Here is a 21242-nt window from a genome sequence, read left to right on the forward strand (position 1 = left end):
CTGCCTGCGAAATGTTCACAGGGAGAGGAGGAGAAGTGGATTAGCAGAAAGGTGAACATATTGGGACAAAGATGAGGGTGGGGACAGAACATTCTGTGGGGCTCCTTGCTTTCTCTGACAGATGTAAGGGACTGGACACAATAGGATTAGCTCTCAAAACACGTGCAGTTGTGTGTATGTGTGTGTGTCTGTGCATGCAGCCTTAGGAGGGAGTTGAGAAGGACAATGAATTTTATTTAAGAACTGCCTTTTGCAGAGGGAGGAATGAAATCTATTTCATCAGAGTCACCCTCTTCACAACTCCTCGATGCTTATACAGTTGGCTATTTAACTCTGAGCAGAAAGGAGCAGGAGGGTTGTGTGCAGTCACCAAAGAAAAGGGGGAGGGACTGAATGCAGGTCATTTGCATTCATTCTCCTCCCTCCATAGTTCTTGGGCCAGAGGGCCAATCCCCAGTCCTTCCTTCTTTCTCTGCTGCTTTTTGTAAAGCTCAGAGCTAACCTGTTAGAACCATCTGCTGGGTGAGGAAAATGTAACCAGTGCTCAGTTGCCGACCCACAGCCCAGGAGCCATTGAAGCAGAGAGAAGGGAGGCAACAGGCAGATTTATGGGCAGCAATCTGTTCCCCCCCAACCCTCAGGCCCCTCTGCCAGGAGACAGCTTGATAATCCATCAACCCCACTAATGAATTAATTAGTATTCCCAGTAATCTCGACCCCCAAAGGAGATCGGCCTGTGGGCCCCTAAGGGGACTAGAAACTGCCTTCTTGGACCAGACACTGAAGACCCGCGACCAATGTCAGACATTAGGCCCCAGGGTGCTAAGCTGCAAGCCACAGACCCTGTTGTTAACGATCCCCAGATGTCCCTCCTTTCCACCTTCCCTCGGGAGAGAGCTAGCTTTTGCTGAATTAAAACCAATACCACCAACAAATGGAGTGCAGAGCCATCAATTAGGGACTATGGAGAGAGGACAGTGAAATCCCAGAAAGTGAGGATTCAGACTGCCCATATTCAGGATAAACTTGAGCAAATCCTAAAGCTGCTCTTCAAGGGTTAGTTAGTACAGGTTGGGGTGGAGTAGGGATGGAGGCAGAAGGTGAAGGATGCACTGTCCTTGACCTCTAGAAGCTAACTGCTCCAGTAGGGAAATGATATAGGGTCAAAATCAATTGTGAAACAGGTTGAAACAAAGTGATTTGTGAGGTGAATCTCTCCTGAATAAAGATGGGTAAAACAGAGGTGTCAGTTGAGTTTCTGAACACTCTGGAGACTGGCACTTGGGCAATTTAATAACCCTCCCTTACAAATGCAAAATCCTTTAATTCTTTTATAAAACTCTGAGATGCAGTAGTGTGAAGAAAACTTAGGAATAAAGAAAACCTGAGTTCTAAATCTTAGTATGCTTCTGACTGTTGGCCATGATGAGTGATCTAGGCTGTCTCAGGTCATCAGTCAATGATTAGGTTGAATTATGATCTTTTAGGTCCCTTCTGATTCTAACAGTCAGTGATGATGACATAATTAAAGGTTACAATCCCCCTTAGAGACTGAATAACACCAGCTCATTCAAAAGTATGCAGTCTTCGAGTCCCCAGGTTTGATAAGGTAACAAACCAGGTTAGTGACAAAAGTGGTTCTAGAAATCAGGTAATAGTAGACTTGGGTGTTCTCTCCACCCAGATTCCTGGTTTTTGGGGGAGAAGGACACTTGACTCAACCTTCTTCCACTCCACTTATTCAAGGCCTATGCATTTGAGCATTCACAATACATACAGAGTGACTCATTTCTGCTGCAAAAAAAAACTGCCTGCTTTTGTTTAAAATCTGTTGGGAAACTTCTGCACCTTTGAAAGCTCTGTACCATCTGCCTCCAGCATCCTGTTCTGCACTTGGTATCCCCAATTCCTAAGAGCAAAGTCCTCTAGGATTCACTCTGGGATTCAATTGAATCCTAACATCGCCATTTATCAACCGTGCAACTTCAGATAAATTATTTATCTCTCAGAGTCTCAGTCTCTTCATCTGCAAATTGAAGGTAATAATGCTTATCCAATAAACTTACTCTGAGGAATATATTAAATTTGCTCTGACGAGTATATGTCTCATTAAATTTGAGATAATGTATGTAAAGTACCTAGTATAGAGTCTGGCACTTAGCAAATTGTTGTTACTATTGGTATTTTGCCTTAAATATTTAAATCTGATTTTTTCATCCCTTAGAAACCAAGAAAAAACTAATATCAGGATGCTCTTATAGAGGTCCTGTCTCTGTGCCTCAATACGAGTATTCTTTTTTGTAATAATGGCCACATTATATTTATTTCACCAACAAATGTGTTTGATGCACATATACAGCCCTAGGCACTGCCAGATTCGGAGATTCTGAGCTGAATGAGATTTCGCATTCCTAACCAACTTTCAGTATAGTGGCAAAGACAGAAAACCAAATTACATAAATATATAATTCAAAAACTCCACTTCTCCATGTCTTTCCAATGTAGTTACATGTATGCTCAAGAAACCACATATAAAGCAGAAGTGTTCACTGTGGCATTGTTTTTAATAGTGAAAAAGTACATTCTATTAATACATTAAGTAACCAATAGCTTAACAATAAAATGCTATTTAATTTGCAGTGAGTTGGTCTACATATACTAACAAGAAATGTACTTTATGTATTAACATGCTGTGGGGAGAAACATAAAACAATTTGTAGAAATATAGGTTCAATATGATATACTTAATTTTAAAAATGTATACATTAAATAATAGACATATTGTTCACATGCACACGCACAAACCGATAACTGTGACTCTTTTTCTCAGGATACTTCAGTACTGAGATTAAATAAATTGAGATTGGGTAGTTATCAAAGGAGATTTTTTTTTTCTTTTTGTACAAGAGAAATTGGTTTCTTTTATATATGAATAATGTATTCCTATATGTTATGAAGGTAAATTGATATTAAATATAATTAAAATATGGTATTTTAAAAATCTCATTCCCTACTCACAGCCAAACTTATTTTCAAAAAGGATATGATAGCTCCCTAACCTGAACACTGGGGTATATGATGACATAACTCTTTCATGAAAAGTTCACTGTATCGGCTCTTATTGACTCTGCCATCATACCCTCAGCCCCAGGAGCATTTGCTGGGTCTCAAGAGCAAACCTGAAGTTGAAGTCTCTTAAGAAGCTTCAATTATGTGATCCGTAGGCCCTGAGAAATATCTGATGGAGGCCAGTGGGGATTTCCTAAGATTCCAGCCTTAATTTATACCACTGGAAGAAAATCAGGATAAAGAGATAAATAAAACCAAGTCTTCAGGGAGGATTAAGCAGAGCACTGTCCTTGGCACTCTCAGATCACAGCTAAAGCTCGATTCCTCCAAGTGGACACTGCACCATTGCAGAGGCAGTCCCCTTGCATCCACGGTAGCATTCAGTAGTCTGCTCTGTTAGGCCAGTTCTCCAATCATGTCACCTCTCCTAAACATTTATCAATTGAGTGAGGTGGAAGCCAATGAGAAGAAACTAATTACTAGCTGTAATAATTATAGCTAATCCTGATAGAACACTTACCATAGGTTAGATGCTGTTTTAAGTGCTTTGCACATATTTATTTTCTCATCACAACAGCCTTACGAGGTAAGTGTTTATTATTATTATTATCTCTGATTTACAGATAAATTGGTCAAACACATAGAGGTTAAATCACTTGCCGAAGGCCACACAGGAAGTGATGGTGTACCAAATGACAGTGCTGGAATTTGGATACAAATAGTCTAAGTCCACCATGCAACATTCCTAAGGCAGATAACCGAAAGTTAACTATACATCCAGAATCTATTCCCTGGATGCTCCAGGAAGGATACTGAAAGTAAAATGACTAAGAGTGGCCTTTCTGGTATTTCGGCATAAAGCAGCTGGCAGCATGGCATTCTCATCTGGTTCCCCATTGTCCAGAATATGTTCAAAAGGATTGTATTTTGCTCTTAATATACTCATCTTAATATACTCAATTTCAGGAGAGGCTTTTATCTACAACTGATAATATGAGAAGATGGTAGCATCTCGGTCTCTAGAAGCTACTGCAATAAGAGAGATCCTCTCCAGTCACCTGGCCTACCCTGAGCCCCACTCTACTCCAGATCTCATGCTCTGAGATGGTACTTTATGAATTCAGAACAGAGAGAAGAGCTCTTCTTCTGAAAAGAAAACAAAACCTTTTAGGATTTGAGTCAATCAGAGTGTTGGAATACCATGTGTGAGCTCACTAAAGAAGCAAGACGTATACTGTTCACTAGCTTGAGACTCATCTTCCAGGTGGGGTTTTCCCTTTCTCCCACTCATTTTAAGGGAACAAAAATACCAAAAGAATACAAGAAACATTCACCTAGTCTAGTTCCTAAACTCAGGCTTTCTGCTTCTACCATAAATGATTTTTCAACCGCGATGGAACTTTTCAGACATTTCTCCCTTCTTCCTGCTCTCCCATAGTCTCAGCTAGAACTGCTTTCATTTTTAGACTGTTTAATTCTTGGTATGAGCTAGGAAGGCAAAGAATCAAGTGACACAGGGAATACAAAACTGCCCTGGCCCTTTCTGTTCCAAGGTGAGTGTTTTACGATACCAGAATTATAGTGTGGGGAACGGATGAGATAGAGGAGGAAACTCACAACGGCAAAGTCTATACCACATGGTTGTTGCATCAGTAGTCTGCATATATCATCTCCTTTAGAAACACAGCCAGCATTTTCTGCAGTTTATATTGAATTGGGAATTTTATCTACATTACTTCATTTCATTGCCACAACAACTCTTTGGGATGGGTACTATTATTATCACTTTTTTTAACAGATGAGGAAAATGAGGTCCATTAATTTATACAGTTAATAAATATTCAACTGTTTTCTATGCGCAATAGGCACTGGAGATATACCAGCGAGCAAAATAGAGAATACAGTAACTTGGTCAAGATCACACAGCTAGGAAACGAATGTTGTACTTTGAAAGCCTGCTTATTGTTAAGTCTCTTTTATTTATTTGAGTTATTATTCTATTCTTTTAATCCATCAGCACTGGGAAGATAGATTTGAATGAAAATGAAACAAATTAATATTCACCTCCTCCAAGAAGTCACATTGGTTAGATAAAAGGAAGTAATTGTCTTAAGTAGATACCATAAAAAGGAATTCTCTGTGGCAAGCTAAATAGTGTCCGCATCCCAACCCTTCCCCCAAACACAAGAGCGTCCACACACACACATTCATACAGAGGCAAAACACACCTATAGGTACATGACAATTTACTTATATCCGGGGTGACTATAAGTCCTGGTTTGCTTAATACAGTCACTGTTTGCACCTGTTATAGATCAATTAATGCCTACTAATTATTTTTAGAGCCCCTCTCACTCCTAAAAATACCCCAGCTCTAATGTACATTGTGCGGTCACCTTACTCAAACTTTGTTGAAGTTCCAAACTTGCCAATTCCAGCCAATTCCTGGACTGTAGAACCTTACTTCTTCCTCGTTCATGTTAGTTTACTCCACCATTAAAGAGGAAAAGGCTACCATGCCTCCCCCAGGCAGAAAAGGGTCCTGATGAAGGCAGTTGGACGGGTGTGGAGATATCACAGGATGGGGGCTTTATAAATAAAAGATGATGAAAATGAGAATTGGAAAAGGTAAAATGAGAGAGAAGAGGTTAAAAAGCAGAGACAAACATAAAACCTCTCTCTACCTCATCCTGTGACCCCGTGAAAAAATATCCCCAGGCTCAGCCTCTTGATTTCAGCCCCCCTCCTTCCACCTTCACCTCGCCCCCCAATCTAGGAATTAGAAGCCCAAATCCACATTTAAGGGTGGGAGCTGTTTATTCCCCCAGGCTTGAGGGGATTTAATGTCTTTAAAGGCTAAATTAAGACTCTGAATATTTTCTGTGGGTACCAGCTGAGGCCAGGTTAAAACCACTGAACTATCCTCTAGGAACCTTCCATAATAATTTGTGGGGAAAGTTGCCACCTATTGTTAAGGGTTCTGGTGGAGTCTTTTCCTAGATATTGCTTGCTTGCTTTTTTTTTTTTTTTTTTTTTTTTTTTTTTTTTTTTTTTTTTTTTTTTTTTTTTTTTTTTTTTTTTTTTTTTTTTTTGGCCCCCAGACAGTTATTTACTTGTGGCATTGAAAATTTATTCTTGCCTAGACTTGAGAATAATTAAAATGGTTATTTGAGTTCCCTGATATTGGGATATTATGACTCTCTGACCCTCCCTGTCCATATCATTCTCCTTACTCTCTAACTGTTACAGAAAAATGCCAGCTCCCCAAGATGTGGCTTCCTTTTCCTTTTTCTCTCCCTTACTGCCTCTGCTCTCTGTTCTTCAGGCTCTAAAGGGGTCTCCATCTCACCCACTCAGCCCCCTCCCTACTGTGTGCCCTCTTCCCCTCCTATCTTTTCCCTTCTTTAGTGCACATGTTCCTCAATTTGATTTACTTCTGTACATTGTGTAGCTTTGCAACGGTTGGTCCTTAGAGAGCCCTCAAAGGGAGCACTCCATCTGTCAGCCTTTCACCATCCTCTTTCTGGCCTCCAGCCATCGCCCCTCCCCTTCCCCTTCCCTGGGTAATTTCTAAGGAAGCTATGAAAGATTTAGGCAAACTTCCCTGGCCCCTCTTCTTCCTACCTCAGCCCTCCCTTGAGGGTTTTCTTATCCTTGCTATCCCCACCCTCACCCAACTTGATTCCTGCTACTCCCTCGAGAAAAGCCTTTGAAGTCGCAGAAGTCAGTGAGAGTCCAGGGAAGTCACTTTGTGCCTTATCCCTACTGGGATGCTTGATGCTATATAATTAAGATTTACTGATCTAACATTATATTGGGTTATCGGTAAATTCAGGATTAGGAACACCAACGGTAGGGAGCCATGGTGCCGAAAATCCCAAACTGCAGATTATCCAAAATTACACCCCCTTCAACAAATATCTATTTGTTCAAATCCTATGAGGTACTAGAGACACAACTATAATAACATAGGAAATACTCCAGAGATTCCAGAGATTCACAATCTAATGGAAGCTATTCACATGTATGAATGACTCTTATCAGGAAAATGATGATGAGTGCAAAATATGCCCCAGGACTTGAGAGATGGTGTCTCATTTCTCAGAGAATGGTTCCAATAGGAGGTAGAATTTGAACTACGACTTGAGACAAACATGGCTTTCCAGTCTATTCGTATTAACTCAGCACCAAGTTGGAACTGGGCATTTACATGCATTTTTCTATAAAGCTCCACAGTAATCCATTTTATATACTGTGTGTAAGAACTCGAAGGGGTTTATTTGTTTAAGGTGAAACCCCTAGGGTGTTCTGTTTTTGTTTGTTTGTTCATTTGTTTGTTTGTGAGCGTGAAGGAAAATCAGCAGATTTGTTCATTTTATCATTTCTGACTAGGATTGATAATTCAATGACATGTTTTCTGGGAGATGTGTTGGACAATAGTGCTAGCTTTTAAGATTCTGATGATTTGGAGCCATAGAGAATAGCAAGCCCATACTTCCAGAGAGCTCTAAATATCTGCCTTATTTTTTCCTCCCTTGGGCAGAACATCAAATTATTTTCTACACGGAAAAAGAAAAGAAAAGGTAAAATACCCATAAGGAGAGTGACTTGAATGAGGTTACCCAATTAGACGACTTGACTTTCATGACTGGAGCTTATCTAGAAATGACCAAAAATCAGACAACTTGACTTTCGTGACTGGAGCTTATCTAGAAATGACCTAAAATATCCACTTTAGTCTTAAGAAGTGAGTGCAATCCTTTGATTACATAATTTCACCTCAAATGATCTATCTAAAGGAAGCAATGCCAGATTCATTCCTGTGTTATTTATATAAGGTAAGATAGGAAATAACTGAAATGGGCTCAGTAAAATAATTAATGAAATTGAAGAGAGTTCCTGAGATAAAACTTTGTAGCTCTTACTGGTATTTGCAACAGGTTTCTAAGACATAGAAAAATGGCATAAAATAAATAAAAAGAATAAAATACGTAAAATTTTGTATGTAATGTGATCTCAAATGCCTACAATGTATGCTAAGAACCGAAGCCTTTCTATACCCATAACGCTTCCTATCCACGTTAACCCGGCTTCCCTACTCAGGAGGCTATTGCCCAGGAAGAAAAATGTTTATTTCATGAATTTTGCTAAAAACAAAACATTTAAACGTACATTGAATAATAGGATCAGATGACTAATTACCATTCAAGACTTTAAAATTCTCACCTCATACTTCTTGCCTTACTTTCTTTCCTAACCCTAAACTATAGTATCAATATTTTTATCCATTTCTCCTCACTCATAGTCAAAGATACTTCTCAAACTATACCTCCACTTTATAAATATCCCAACCCCTCCCTATATTAAAAAAAAAGAAAAGAAAAAGAAAAAGAAAAACTCTTACAGCTCTGACAAGATAGTGATCTCCCATGCCATGGAAAGCAAGAAACTAAGCTTTGTCTTATAAACAGGTTATTTGGGTAGAATTTTTGAGGAACCCAGCATTTTCAAATATTCAAAGAAAAAAGGCAGGAAAGAAATACAACTGACTTTCAACAATGGTTATCACTTAGTAAGCTACATTTGATTTTTATTTTCTTTATTTTTTATGGTAAAAAATAAAGTATGTTTTACCAGTTTAAATAAGTTAGTAGTCAGAGTGGGAAAAAAATGGCATAGATCTCTGTTCATCCCTCTAGCGATCAAATCAAAGTTGTGGTAGAAACAAGGAGTGATCAGCAAGGAAAATCTCCTGGGAGCTAGATGAACAAGTCATACAACTAGAGAGAAATCTAAGAAATCACCTTGCAATGGCAGAAGGTAAGAGAGGACAAGGACATGAGGCTGCCAGGTATGGAGCGGCTGAGTGGGACAGAGGCTGTGGCAGCTGCAGATGCCTCTTAAAGGGGCCATGTCTGTGAGTGAACTTTTGTGGTGACGGACCTGCTCATTCTGAGCACCAGTGCTGGTTAGGCTGGGTGCAGGGGCCACCAGGGACTTACAGGGAGATGCTGAGTTGTTGGAGTGAGAACCAAGGCAAGACTTGCTCTGTACAGAGTGCAGGCAGTATCTATCTATCTGTTGAGCCCTCCCCTCTCCCAGTGCATAGCCTCAGCGCTGTCATAGCAGAAAGGGCATCAAACTGGATAACAGAGGTCACTCCACCCAGAGGATTCCCTGAAACCCTGCCTCCCCCAAATCGCGTCCCCACCCAAGCCACATCCGTGAGTCAGGTGCTTCTTGCTGAGCAGCGCTTAGACTCACACTGGTGGCAGGTGGCCTCGGTTTCTGGTGTGGCCTTTTGAGGAAACTGTATGTACAGCATCTGTGGATTGCTTGCTGAATCTTAACGGAGGGGCAGAGGCTTGGGCTAAATTTGGCCTGCAGCTGAACCTCTCTCGGGACTGTGCCACTGGACACCTACTACACAAAGCCACACTAATAAGACCAGGAGGCTTAGGAGCTTTGCTTAGTACATAGAAACACACATGGAAAGGCAGCCAAAATGGGAATACAAAGAAGCAGAAACCATATGAGAGAACAGAACAGAGACCCAGAAATAATGGAGTCAAGCAATCCAACAAACACAGAGTTCAAAACACTGATTATAAAAATGCTCAGTGAACTTATGGGAAGTGCAGATGAATTCTGTGAGAACTTCAACAAAGAGATAAAAAACATAAAAATGGAAATGGCAATTATAAATGAGATCCAGTTGGAAATGAAGAACACATTATCTGAGATAAGAAGTATATTAAATGGAATAAACAAAGTGTATAAAGAAGAGGATCAAATGACCTATATAGAAAATGGGAAAGCCAAGGACACTCAATCAGAATGGCAAGAAAAAAGAAGCCAAGACTATAATAATAATTTAAAGAGCCTATGGGACACTATTAAAGGTAAAAATATTCATGTCATAGGGGTACCCAAAGGAAAATAAGATGTTGAAGAACAATTTGAAGAAATAATGATGGAAAACTTCCCGAACCTGGTGAAGGAAATAGACATAAAACCCCAGGAAGCTCAGAGAATCCCAAAACCAGGAACCCAAAGAGGCCCGCACCAAGACATATCCTAATTAAAATGCCAAAGGTTAACTACAAAGAGGTAATCTTAAAAGCAGCAAGAAAAAAACAGTTATTTGCCTACAACGGAGCACCCATAAGACTAGCAGCTGATTTCTCAAAAGAAACTATGCGGGACAGAAGGGCTTGGCACAAAATATTCAATATGATGAAAACCCAGGATCTACAACCAAGAATGCTTTATCTAGCAAAGCTATCATTTAGAGTTGAAGGATAGATAAAGAGCTTCCCAGATGAAAATAAGCTAAAGGAATTTATCACCACCAAGCCAGCATTACAGGAAATGTTGGAGGGACTTTTTTAAGACGAAAAAACATGTGTCAAAAACAGGAATAAAGAATGGTGATAACTACATTCCTAACAACAAGTACCTCAAATGGAAAAGAATTAAATGCTCCAACCAAAAGATAGAGTGGCTGAATGAATAAGAAAACAAGTCCTCTACATATGCTGGCCACAAGAGACTCACTTCAGATTAAAAGACACACAGACTAAAAAGAAGGGGATGAAAAAAGATATTGCCTTGATGGACCTACAGGGTATTGCGCTGAATGAAATTGGTCGGATAGAGAAAGACAAATATTGCATGATTTCATGTACATGTGGAATCTAAAAAACAAAATCAATAACAACAACAAAAGCAGAAATAAACTCGTAGACACAGAGAATATTTAGAGGGATATTAGATGGGAGGGGGTTAAGGGGACAAATAAAGGCAAAGAGATTAAGAGGTACAAATGGATAGTTGCAGAATAGACATGGAGATGTAGAGTGTAGCATGGGGAAGATGGTTCATAATGTTATAATAAATATGTAAGGAGGAAGAGGGGTACTAGATTTAGTGGGGTGATCACTTTGCAAGTTATGTGGATTTCTGACCACTATGCTATACAACTGAAACTAGTATATTATTGTATGCCAACTATAAGTAAACTTGAGTGAATGGTACAATGGAAACACAAGCAACTAATTGTCTATTATATTTCAATAAAGACAAAAAAATAAAATAAAATAAGTTAATAGTTAAGTGTATAATTCTAAAGAGTTCCTTGCAGGTTTCTTGAGATACATTCACATCATTAGAAAGCAGAGAAAATAAAATCACTTTGAAAGCAATCCAACATGGTGGTTCAAAGAACTGACTTTGAAATCCCAATGTTTTCTTTCTACCTTCTATAATTTACTTTTCTGACTCTATAACAACTCTACTAATATTCATTTCCTGCATCTAGCTCTAAAGCCAGTTTTGTAAAACATGATGATACCTAAACATGTATCTTCAGCCCAGACTACCCCTGGACTACAGACCCACACATCAGGTACCAACTTGATGTCACCAAGTTCTAAGAGACATCTCAAACTTAACATGTCTAAAACTGAATTCATCTCCCCCCAATTTATCAACAAATTTCCTGTTTGCTGTGCCACCTAAATGTATTCAGAATCCCATCAATTCTGCTATTACCTTGATCTGCGTCATTATCATCTTTCATCTGGACTATTGTTATAGTCTCCTGACTGGTCTCCCTCCTGTTCTGAGCATAGTAATAAAGTGGGAATTAAGTTCTCCTTTTTGCTCAAAAACTTCTAATAGCTTTACATTTTATTCAAGAAGTCCTTACAATGACTGACAAGGCTCTAAACATTCTTCCTTCCTCCCTGTCTTATTATCTCTCTGACCTGTTCTTAGATCTTCTTTAGCTTACACACTCTTCTCCAGGATCGCTGGCTTCTTTGCTGTTCCTCAAATACCCTGATCTTGCCATGCTCCTTCCCTCATCTCCTATAACCCTTATTCATGCCGAAATTTTATTCAGATTAAATTATGCTCCTTCCTACAAATAATTTTCACTCTGTTAAAACCCTATTCATTTTTTAGTACATACCACCTCCTCGATGATTTTCCTTTAATTACTTAATCGGCCCACCCTTTTGGTAAATGAAAGTACTTTTTAAAAATCTCTATCCTAGCACTTATCATCATATGTTGCATTATCACAATTCATGCCGCTTGATCATTTCTCCTATAGAGTGCATGCTCTTCTCATGCTAAAAGCTTGTCTTAATTTTCATTGTGATCTATGCTGCACAAAAATTAGTACATTCATTACACTTGTTGAATAGAACTAGGAGAGATTATCTCAAAAATTCCACATTCTGGGCAGGACAAACTGAGATCATTGCATAAATTTTCACTGAGCACCTATGACTGCCAGACACTGTTCCAGGTACTAGGGATCTGGTGGAGAATTGGAGTGACAAGGTTCTTTCTATTTACATGATAGTATTTATGTTTAAATGAAAGTGGAAAGTTCAGTCTCACAAGTGTTTCCATGAATAATCTTCTGATGTTGTAAGTCAGGATGTCCTACCTTGGTTTCAATGGTCCTAGAGTCCTGCTATGAGAGAAATCCTTTTGCTCTTTTCCAGTGAGAAATTCTTGTCCTTCCCTCTCTGCCCTTATCCAGAATCATTCCATCCAGTCCTCCTTGCTTTTCCTGGATATTTTCCTCTCTTTTGAATCAAATTAGTCCAAGATGGGGATCTCTTTCTCTCTCTCTCTCTCTCTCTCTCTCTCTCTCTCTCTCTCTCTCTCTCTCTCTCTCTCTCTCTCTCATACACATACACAGAGAGAGAGAGGGAAGGAGGGAGAGAGAAGAGAGAGAGAGAGAGAGATGTAGAGAGATACAGAGAGAGAGAGAGAATTTGTGTGTACAGAAGGACTTTAATCCGAAAGAGCTTCTGTTTCCATTCACTTGGGTCATGGTGATTGGGGACAGAAGCTCCTTGAAAGACAGGAACACCTTAGATAAATTTATGAAAGAAAAACAGAACTTTAGTAAAATGAACTCATTCACTAGTATTTATCTGCCTCAAATCCTGGCTTAATTACTAGCAATACCTCCTTTTCATTCTCAAAAGTGTTTCAGTTTGGAAAATACAAATATAATTACCCTACTTTTTATGAGAAACATTTGAGGAATTGCAGAAGAAGAACAGAGAGAGGCAATATTTGCTTTCAGAAGTTTCTCAATTTCATAGGAGAAACAGCCAACCAAACATAGGCAAAGAAAAAAAAATATATCAACAAATGGGAAAATAAAAACACTACTAGAAGTCAAAGTACTTGAGTTTTAGGTCTGAATTTGTTAATAACCCTGTGACCTCTAGCAAATCTCAGCCCCTCTCTGGGTCTCAACTATGAATTAAGGACCATAAACTACATGATCACTATTCTCCCATTTCCGATTTAACTTTCTAAGATCACATTTAGAGGACACTAAATAAAGACGTTTTTTAAATATGAGGGGTATTAAAAAGGCAGGCTTCCCAGAAGAGATAATGCAGCAGGTCTAACAGGAAGGTGGCATGGGATGAGGCTGGGATGAGATTAACCTCCTTCTATATTCTCTGCTCCTTTATACATCTTCCTCTTGGATAACATCCTTCAGCCAAGTGGATATATGTGTGGGGCAGGAGGATGTGGCTGAAAACAGCAGAGAAATACAAAAGACCACTGACAAAGAAGCAGATCTAGTAAACTGCAGAGGCCTGGAGCATTTTCAAAGTTAGGAAGAAACAAATTCTGTGTTCCTTTCCCATATTCTGAAGGCAGTCCAGTTAACTGAACGCTTAATAATTTGTATAGTTTCACAATTATTTCTCAGTGTCGTTGTAAGTAGCTGTAATATTCATTAGCATTTAAAAGATATTTTCTTGTAGAAAAATGTTTGAACTCCTTTTAGCCTATCAATAAGCAAACTGTTGTATGTCTGCTCTGACTCAGGTTCTGGGAAAATGATTACAAAGAACTCTTATGAATCATCTTTGCTCTTAAGGAAATGAGAAAGAAAATTGGCATGTCCCTAGGCAATTTCACACCATCTTTTAATTTAACATTTGTGATGGTTAATATTACATGTCAACTTGCCTAGGCTAAAGGATGCCCTGATAGACTGTAAAACATTATTTGTGGGCGTGTCTACGAGGATGTTTCTGAAAGAGATTAGCATTTGAATCAGTAGACTGGGTAAAGAAGATGGCTCTCACCAGTGCAGGTGGGCATCACCCAGTCTGTTAGGCACCTGAATAGATCAAAATTGTATAGGAAGAGCAAATTTGCTCTCTCTGCCTGAGCTGGGATATCTATCTTCTCCTGACTTCAGATATCAGTACTCTTGGTTCGGACTTGGACTGAATTACACTATTGGTTTTCCTGATTCTATAGCTTGCAGACAGCAGATTGTGGGACTTCTTGGCTTCCATAATCATGAGCCAATTCCTATAATGGATGGATGGATAGATAGATAGATAGATAGATAGATAGATAGATAGATAGATAGATAGATAGCCTATTGATTTTGTTTCTCTGAGAACCCTGACTGATACAATATTCAGAGCAAATTATGAAGAAACATTATTTCATCTTCTGCAGATAAGGACTGTGGAGTTAAGAGGACAGTAAATAACCAAAAGATGTGCATGCCTATTAAGTGCATGGCAGGACTCTAATCCACATTTACCTCACTGCAAAGTTCATAATCTTTTGATTACCCAGAGTGGCTGGCGAGATAGATAAGGCCCATGTGTGAGGAAAAGTATGAAAGGCAGCGTATAAAATGTGAATAAGCTTGAACAAGGCACATGCTGAGAAAGGTGGCCAAATCCTCAAGGGTTATGAAATTTCAGAGCCAGATCTCCTTATTCTGATACAGTCAATTGCTTATTCTGAAGAAGGGTCTTTTTTTATTATTAAATGTATTGGGGTAACATTGGTTAATACATTAATTTTCAGGTGTACATTATTATTTGACATCGGTATATCCTATTGTGTGTTTACCACCCAAAGTCCAGTTTTCTTCAGCTACCATATACTTGATCCCCTTTACCCACTTCGCCCTCCCCCTAACCTTCTATATTTGACCCCCTTTACCCCGTCTACCTCCTCCCTCCTCTCTCACCCCACTATTAAACACTATTCTATAGTCCTCTGGTAACCACTAGTCTATAGTCCATGTCCATGAGTCTCTCTGTTTGTTTGTCCTGTTCGTTTGTTGCTTTTAGGTTTATATCCCACATATAAGTGATATTATGTGATTTTCAACTTTTTCTGTCTGGCTTATTTAGCTTAGTATGATTATCTCAAGGTCCATCCATGTTATTGCAAATGGTAGTATTTCATCTCTTCTTATGGCTGAGTAATATTCCATTGTATATATGGACTACATCTTCTTTAGCCAATCATCTATCATAGGACATTTTGGTTGCTTCCATGTCCTGGCCACTGTGAATAATGCTACTATGAACATCGGTGTGCAAATACCTTTTCAGATATGAATTTTCAAGTCTTTGGGGTAAATACCCAGTAGAGGGATTGCTGGATCATATGGTAGATCAATCCTTAGTTTTTTGAGGAACCTCCATACTGTTTTCCATAGTGGCTATACCAATTTGCAGTCCCACCAACGGTGTATGAGGGTTCCTTTTTCTCTGCATCCCCTCCAGCATTTGTTATTACTTGTCTTGTTGATGATAGCTATTCTAACAGGTGTGAGATGGTACCTCATTGTGATTTTGATTTGCATTTCCCAAATAGCTAGTGATGTTGAGCATCTTTTCATATAGTTGTTATCCATTTGTATATCCTCTAGAAAGAAATGTCTATTCAGGTCCTCTGCCCATTTTTTGATTGGATCATTTGTTTTTTTGTTGTTATTGAGTTGTATGAGTTCTTTGTATATTCTGGATATTAGGCTCTTATCGGAAGCGTTGCTTGCAAATATATTTTCCCATTCGGATGGTGCTTTCTTTACCTTGTTGACAATTTCTTTTGCTGAGTGAAGCTTTTTAGTTTGATGTAGTCACATTTATTTATTTTAGCTTTTACTTCCCTTGCCTTTGAGGTCAAACTCATAAAATCCTCTTTAAGTCCAAGGTCTTGGAGTTTAGTTCCTATGTTTTCTTCTATGCATTTTATTGTTTCAGGTCTTATATTTAGGTCCTTAATCCATTTTGAGTTAATTTTGGTGTGTGGTGATAGACAGCAGTCTAGTTTCATTCTTTTGCAGGTGGCTTTCCAGTTTTCCCAGCACCATTTATTGAAGAGGCTTTCCTTTCTCCACTGTATGTTTTTGGCTTCTTTGTCAAAAATTATTTGTCCATATAAATATGGGTTTACTTCTGAACTCTTGATTCCGTTCCACTGGTATGTGTGTCTGTTTTCCTGCCCATACCATGCCATTTTGATTACTGTCACTTTGTAGTATAATTTGAAGTCAGGCAGAGTGTTGCCTCCGGCCTCATTCTTTTTTCTCAGGATGGCTTTGGCAATTCGGGGTTTTTTGTGCTTCCATACAAATCGGATGATTTTTTGTTCTATTTCTTTTTAAAATGCCGATGGGATTTTGATGGGGATTGCATTAAATCTGTATGATGCTTTAAGTGATATGGTCATTTGAACTATGTTGATTCTTCCAGTCCCAGAACACGGAATATCTTTCCATATTTTTGCATCTTCTTCGATTTCTTTTAATAGCGTCTTGTAGTTTTAATTACATAGGTCCTTAACATGTTTCGCTAGATATATTTCTAGGTATTTCATTCTTTTTGTTGCAATTGCAAAAGGAATTACTTTTTCCACTTCTTTTTCTGATGCTTCATTATTAGAGTATAGAAAAGCTATGGCTTTTTTAATGTTGATTTTGTATCCAGAGACTTTACTGTATTTGCTTATCGTTTCTAGTAATGTTCTTGTGGAGTCTTTAGGGTTTTCTATATAGAGAATCGTGTCATCCACAAATAGCGGCAGTTTGACTTCTTTGTTTCCTATTTGGATGCCTTTTATATCTTTCTCTTGTCTGATTGCACTCGCTAGGACCTCCAATGTTACATTGAATAGGAGTGGCAATAGTGGACAGCCTTGCTTTGTTCCTGATCTTAGAGGGAAGGTTTTTAGATTTTCACCATTAAGTATAATGTTGGCTGAGGGTTTGTCATATATGGCCCTTATTATGCTAAGGTACTTCCCTTCTATACCGATTTCGTTAAGTGTTTTGATCATAAATGGACGCTGTATCTTGTTGAAGGCTTATTCTGCATCTATTGATATGACCACATGATTCTTATTTTTTAATTTGTTTATATGGTGTATCACATTAATCATTTGTGTATGTTGAACCATCCCTGTGCCTCTTGGATGAAGCCCACTTGATCGTGGTGTATAATCTTTTTAATATGTTGCTGTATTTGGTTTGCTAGCATGTTATTTAGGATTTTTGCATATGTGTTCATGAGAGATATTGGTCTGTAGTTTTCTTTTTGTGTGTTATCTTTCCCAGGTTTTGGTATCAGAGTAATATTGGCCTCATAAAATGAGTTGAGAAGTATTGCTTCCTCTTTGATTTTTTTGGAAAAGTTTGAGGAGAATAGGTATTAAATCTTCCTTGAATGTTTGGTAGAATTCACTGGTGAAGCCATCTGGTCCTAGACTTTTACTTTTTGGTAGGTTTTTGATGATTGTTTCAATTTCCATACTGCTAATCGGTCTATTTAGATTTTCCAGTTCTTCTTGATTCAGTCTAGGAAGATTGTATTTTTCTAAGTACTGGTCCATTTCTTCTAGGTTATTAAATTTGGTATTATATATTTTTTCATAGTATTCTTGTATGATCCTTTGTATTTCTGCGGTGTGTGTCATAATTTCTCCTCTCTCATCCCTGATTTTGTTTATTTGTGTCCTTTCTCTATTTTCTTTAGTGAGTCTAGCCAGAGGTTTGTCAATTTTTTTAACCTTCTCAAAGAACCAGCTCCTCGTTGCATTTATTTTTTTTTATTGTTTTTTTTGTTTGTTTGTTTGTTTTCAATTTCATTTATTTCTGCTCTTATTTTGATGCTTTCTTTCCTTCTGCTGACTTTAGGTCTCATTTGTTCTTTCTTTTCTAAGTTTTTAAGATGAAGCATTAAGTTGTTTATTTGGGCTCATTGAAGAAGGATCTTAAAAATAAGTGTTTGCTTGGTCTACTGTCCCTATTTGAGAATAGTGGTTCATTTTCCCTGAAGTTATAATTCAGGCTTTATCTAAAAGTTGAAATCCAATAGGGAAGCCAATTGGACCAAGGATCAGAGGCAGACCTTGTTAGGTTGTATGTGAGGGGAACCAATCTCCTCTGAAGGGACCTGAGGTAAAACCCAGTAGGAACACTTGATTTCAGATGTTGGTGAGAAGACCTAATCAGATCCTTTCTCAGGAAGGGCAAATTTAGGCACACACAGGAGGTTATTAAGAGGGCTCAACTCACTTCCTTCATTATCTCATTCTCCCTCTCTGTGCATCACTGTCCTTGCATTCCTGGGCTTCTGAAGAATTGGGCTGCTGCCACCACGTGCTCTCATGCTACTTTACTTTCTCAAATGGTCTTGTTACTTAAGGAGATTTCTGTCTTTCCTTAAAACCTGCAAGACTCTCCCTGAAGCAACTTTAAAGATAGCTAAGCAGAAAGAAATAAAGTGGGCACCAGGGTGGGTAAATGGTACATTCCTTGGCCAACAGTTTGATGTGCTAAATGTACTTTTCTATCTATTCTTTCATTCCGGCCATCTAAATTTAGCATGCACACTGTACCAACTATTGTGCAGAGAGCTGGGAATACGAAGATGAATAAGACAAAGTCTCTTTCCTTTGGGCTTTATATTTCATAAGTCCAGAGATGATGTTCTTGCCTGTTCTAGGAGGGCCATTTCAGCCACTGAGGAAGAGCTTTTACCACTTCCCTTTTCCCATACCACACTTACTAATGGCTCAGGGCCCCATTTTTCTGTGGTGAGAGCAGTAAGTCACAAGTCCGTAAGTAAGACACAGCATCTTGTTGATACCAGGATAAAGTATACATATCTTAGTGCCTGTCACTATCTTATCTAAGCTTACTTCTCATGCCTATCTTTCACTGCTTTATTTATAAATATTCTGTTCTATAACTACAGAAAATTCTTCACACTTCCCTGGTCTATTCATGCCCTTCCTATATCTTTATGCCTCTTCCAATGTCATTTCTTTCATAAAAACATCTTTCCCCAAATCACCCTTTTGACTAATTCTTATTTGATTTTCTGGAATCAAATCCTAGAAAGAATTAGGTATCTAAAACAAGTTGAATTGTGTTCCCTCCAAATAAGATGCATTTTCTTAACCCCTAGTACCTTTGAATGTGATCCTGTTAGAAAATAAGGTCATTAAAGATATAATTAGCTAAGTTAAAATGAGGTCAGACTGGAGGGGAATGGGTCCCTAGCCAATAAGACTGGCATCTTTATAAGAAGAAGACCATGTGAAGACAGAGATACACAGGAAGAATGTCATGTGAACACAGAAGATTGGAGTGATGTATGTCCAGGACAAGAAATGCCAAAGATTGCTAGCAAACTATCGAAAGGTAGGAAGAGAAAAGGAAGGGTTCTCTTTCTAGCTTCAGAAGAGCATGGCCCAACTGACATCTTGATATTGGACTTCTAGCCTCCAGAACTTGTTAAGCCACCCAGTTTTGGGTACTTCTTTATGGTTGCCCTAGGAAACCAATGCAGTGCTCCTCCTCTGTGTTCTCATGTCTCCTCTTTTTAATTACCTGTGAATCAGTCTATCATCCTCTAGACTGAATTCCTCAAGGGGAAGGACTCTCTTATTCATCTATGCTGGATCATCTCTAGCATAGTGCTTAATATAGTAAATAGCCTGAAAAAACTACGTGCTGAATTAACAAATAAATAAACAAGGAGGTAGAGGAGATTGGTGACTTTGGAAAAAATTTGAGATCTGGTCAGAAGTTTTGTTTTGTTTGTTTTTATTTTATATTATTTTTAGCAGTTCTACTTCCAGAATGTTTCTCTTCAATTCTTTAAGGATCTTAGCTTCTTCCTTAAATACACCTCCAAGGAAACAGTCATATAAAAATAGGACAATTAAATCTAACTATGAGAAGAGAACACACAATGCAATATATATATATATATGTATATATATATATATACAAATATATATATATGCGACTTACTGTTAAATTATACACCTGAAACTTACTGTATTTCATTAACCAATATCACCATAAAAATTAATTTATTAATTAAGACAATTATTTGTGGGAGGGATTATTGCAAGCAAATTTGAGGAGGAGAGTTGATAGCAAAGAAAAGAATCCTAGCTAGGGTAGCTCAGGTCTTTGAGAAGTGGAGTTGTTCTCCCTGAGATAAGAAGACATGAATTTAGAGCCCAGAAAAATCCAGAGATAAAACATTCCTTTACTTCTCAAGACTCATCCTCTGGCTACTTCCTTTGCTCTGTCCCTTATGCTTCCAGTTCATTAAATTGCTATGCTTTTCCTGCCTCTATATCTCTGAGCTCTCTTCCCGGAATTCTTGCCCAAACTTTTATGGTTTTCTAGACAATTTTTCAAAACTTCACTCAAGGGTCACTTCTTCAATAATGCCTTTTCTAAGTCCAACCCCAAGCTTCTTGAGCCAGTACTGCATCCTGCACAGATTTCTTCAAGGACCTATCTGCACATCCATACACATTTAGACCAATTATGAGGCCCTGCTCTTCTCGAAAGCAGAAATTGTACCTTTATATTCTTTAACATTCATCTCACTATGAGGCGTATGGTAAGTGCGCAATAAATGTTAGTGAAATAAAGAAATGAAGACTGCAAACTTTGTCTCTAGGCAAATGGAAACAGTTATTATGTTCCAGGCATGAACGAAGAAAGACAAAAGTGAGAAGACAGGCTATGAAACAATATTCTGTAAGGGGAATAGTGCTCTTTTCCACATGAGACAGAAGTAAAATAATTCAGCAACAATCACTACAGAAAAAAGTAGCGATGAATATTTGAAAGAAAGACTTTGGAGTTGGGAAGAGCAAAATGACCCACAAAGGTAGCAGGAGAATGTCTTTCTTGAGAACGAATTCCATGCTGTTCTTTATTCCTTGGTTGATGGTGGTGGCCAGGCACAGCTGAGCTAGCCAGCAGGAGAATGGGTGAGATTTAGGAAGGTCCTTTGAGTAAAACTCTCTTCTCTCATTCTGGTCTAATCTAA

The sequence above is a fragment of the Pteropus medius genome, unplaced genomic scaffold, assembly GCF_902729225.1.
Source record: "Pteropus medius unplaced genomic scaffold, Ma_sr-lr_union100, whole genome shotgun sequence".
In the NCBI taxonomy this organism is placed as follows: Eukaryota; Metazoa; Chordata; class Mammalia; order Chiroptera; family Pteropodidae; genus Pteropus; species Pteropus medius.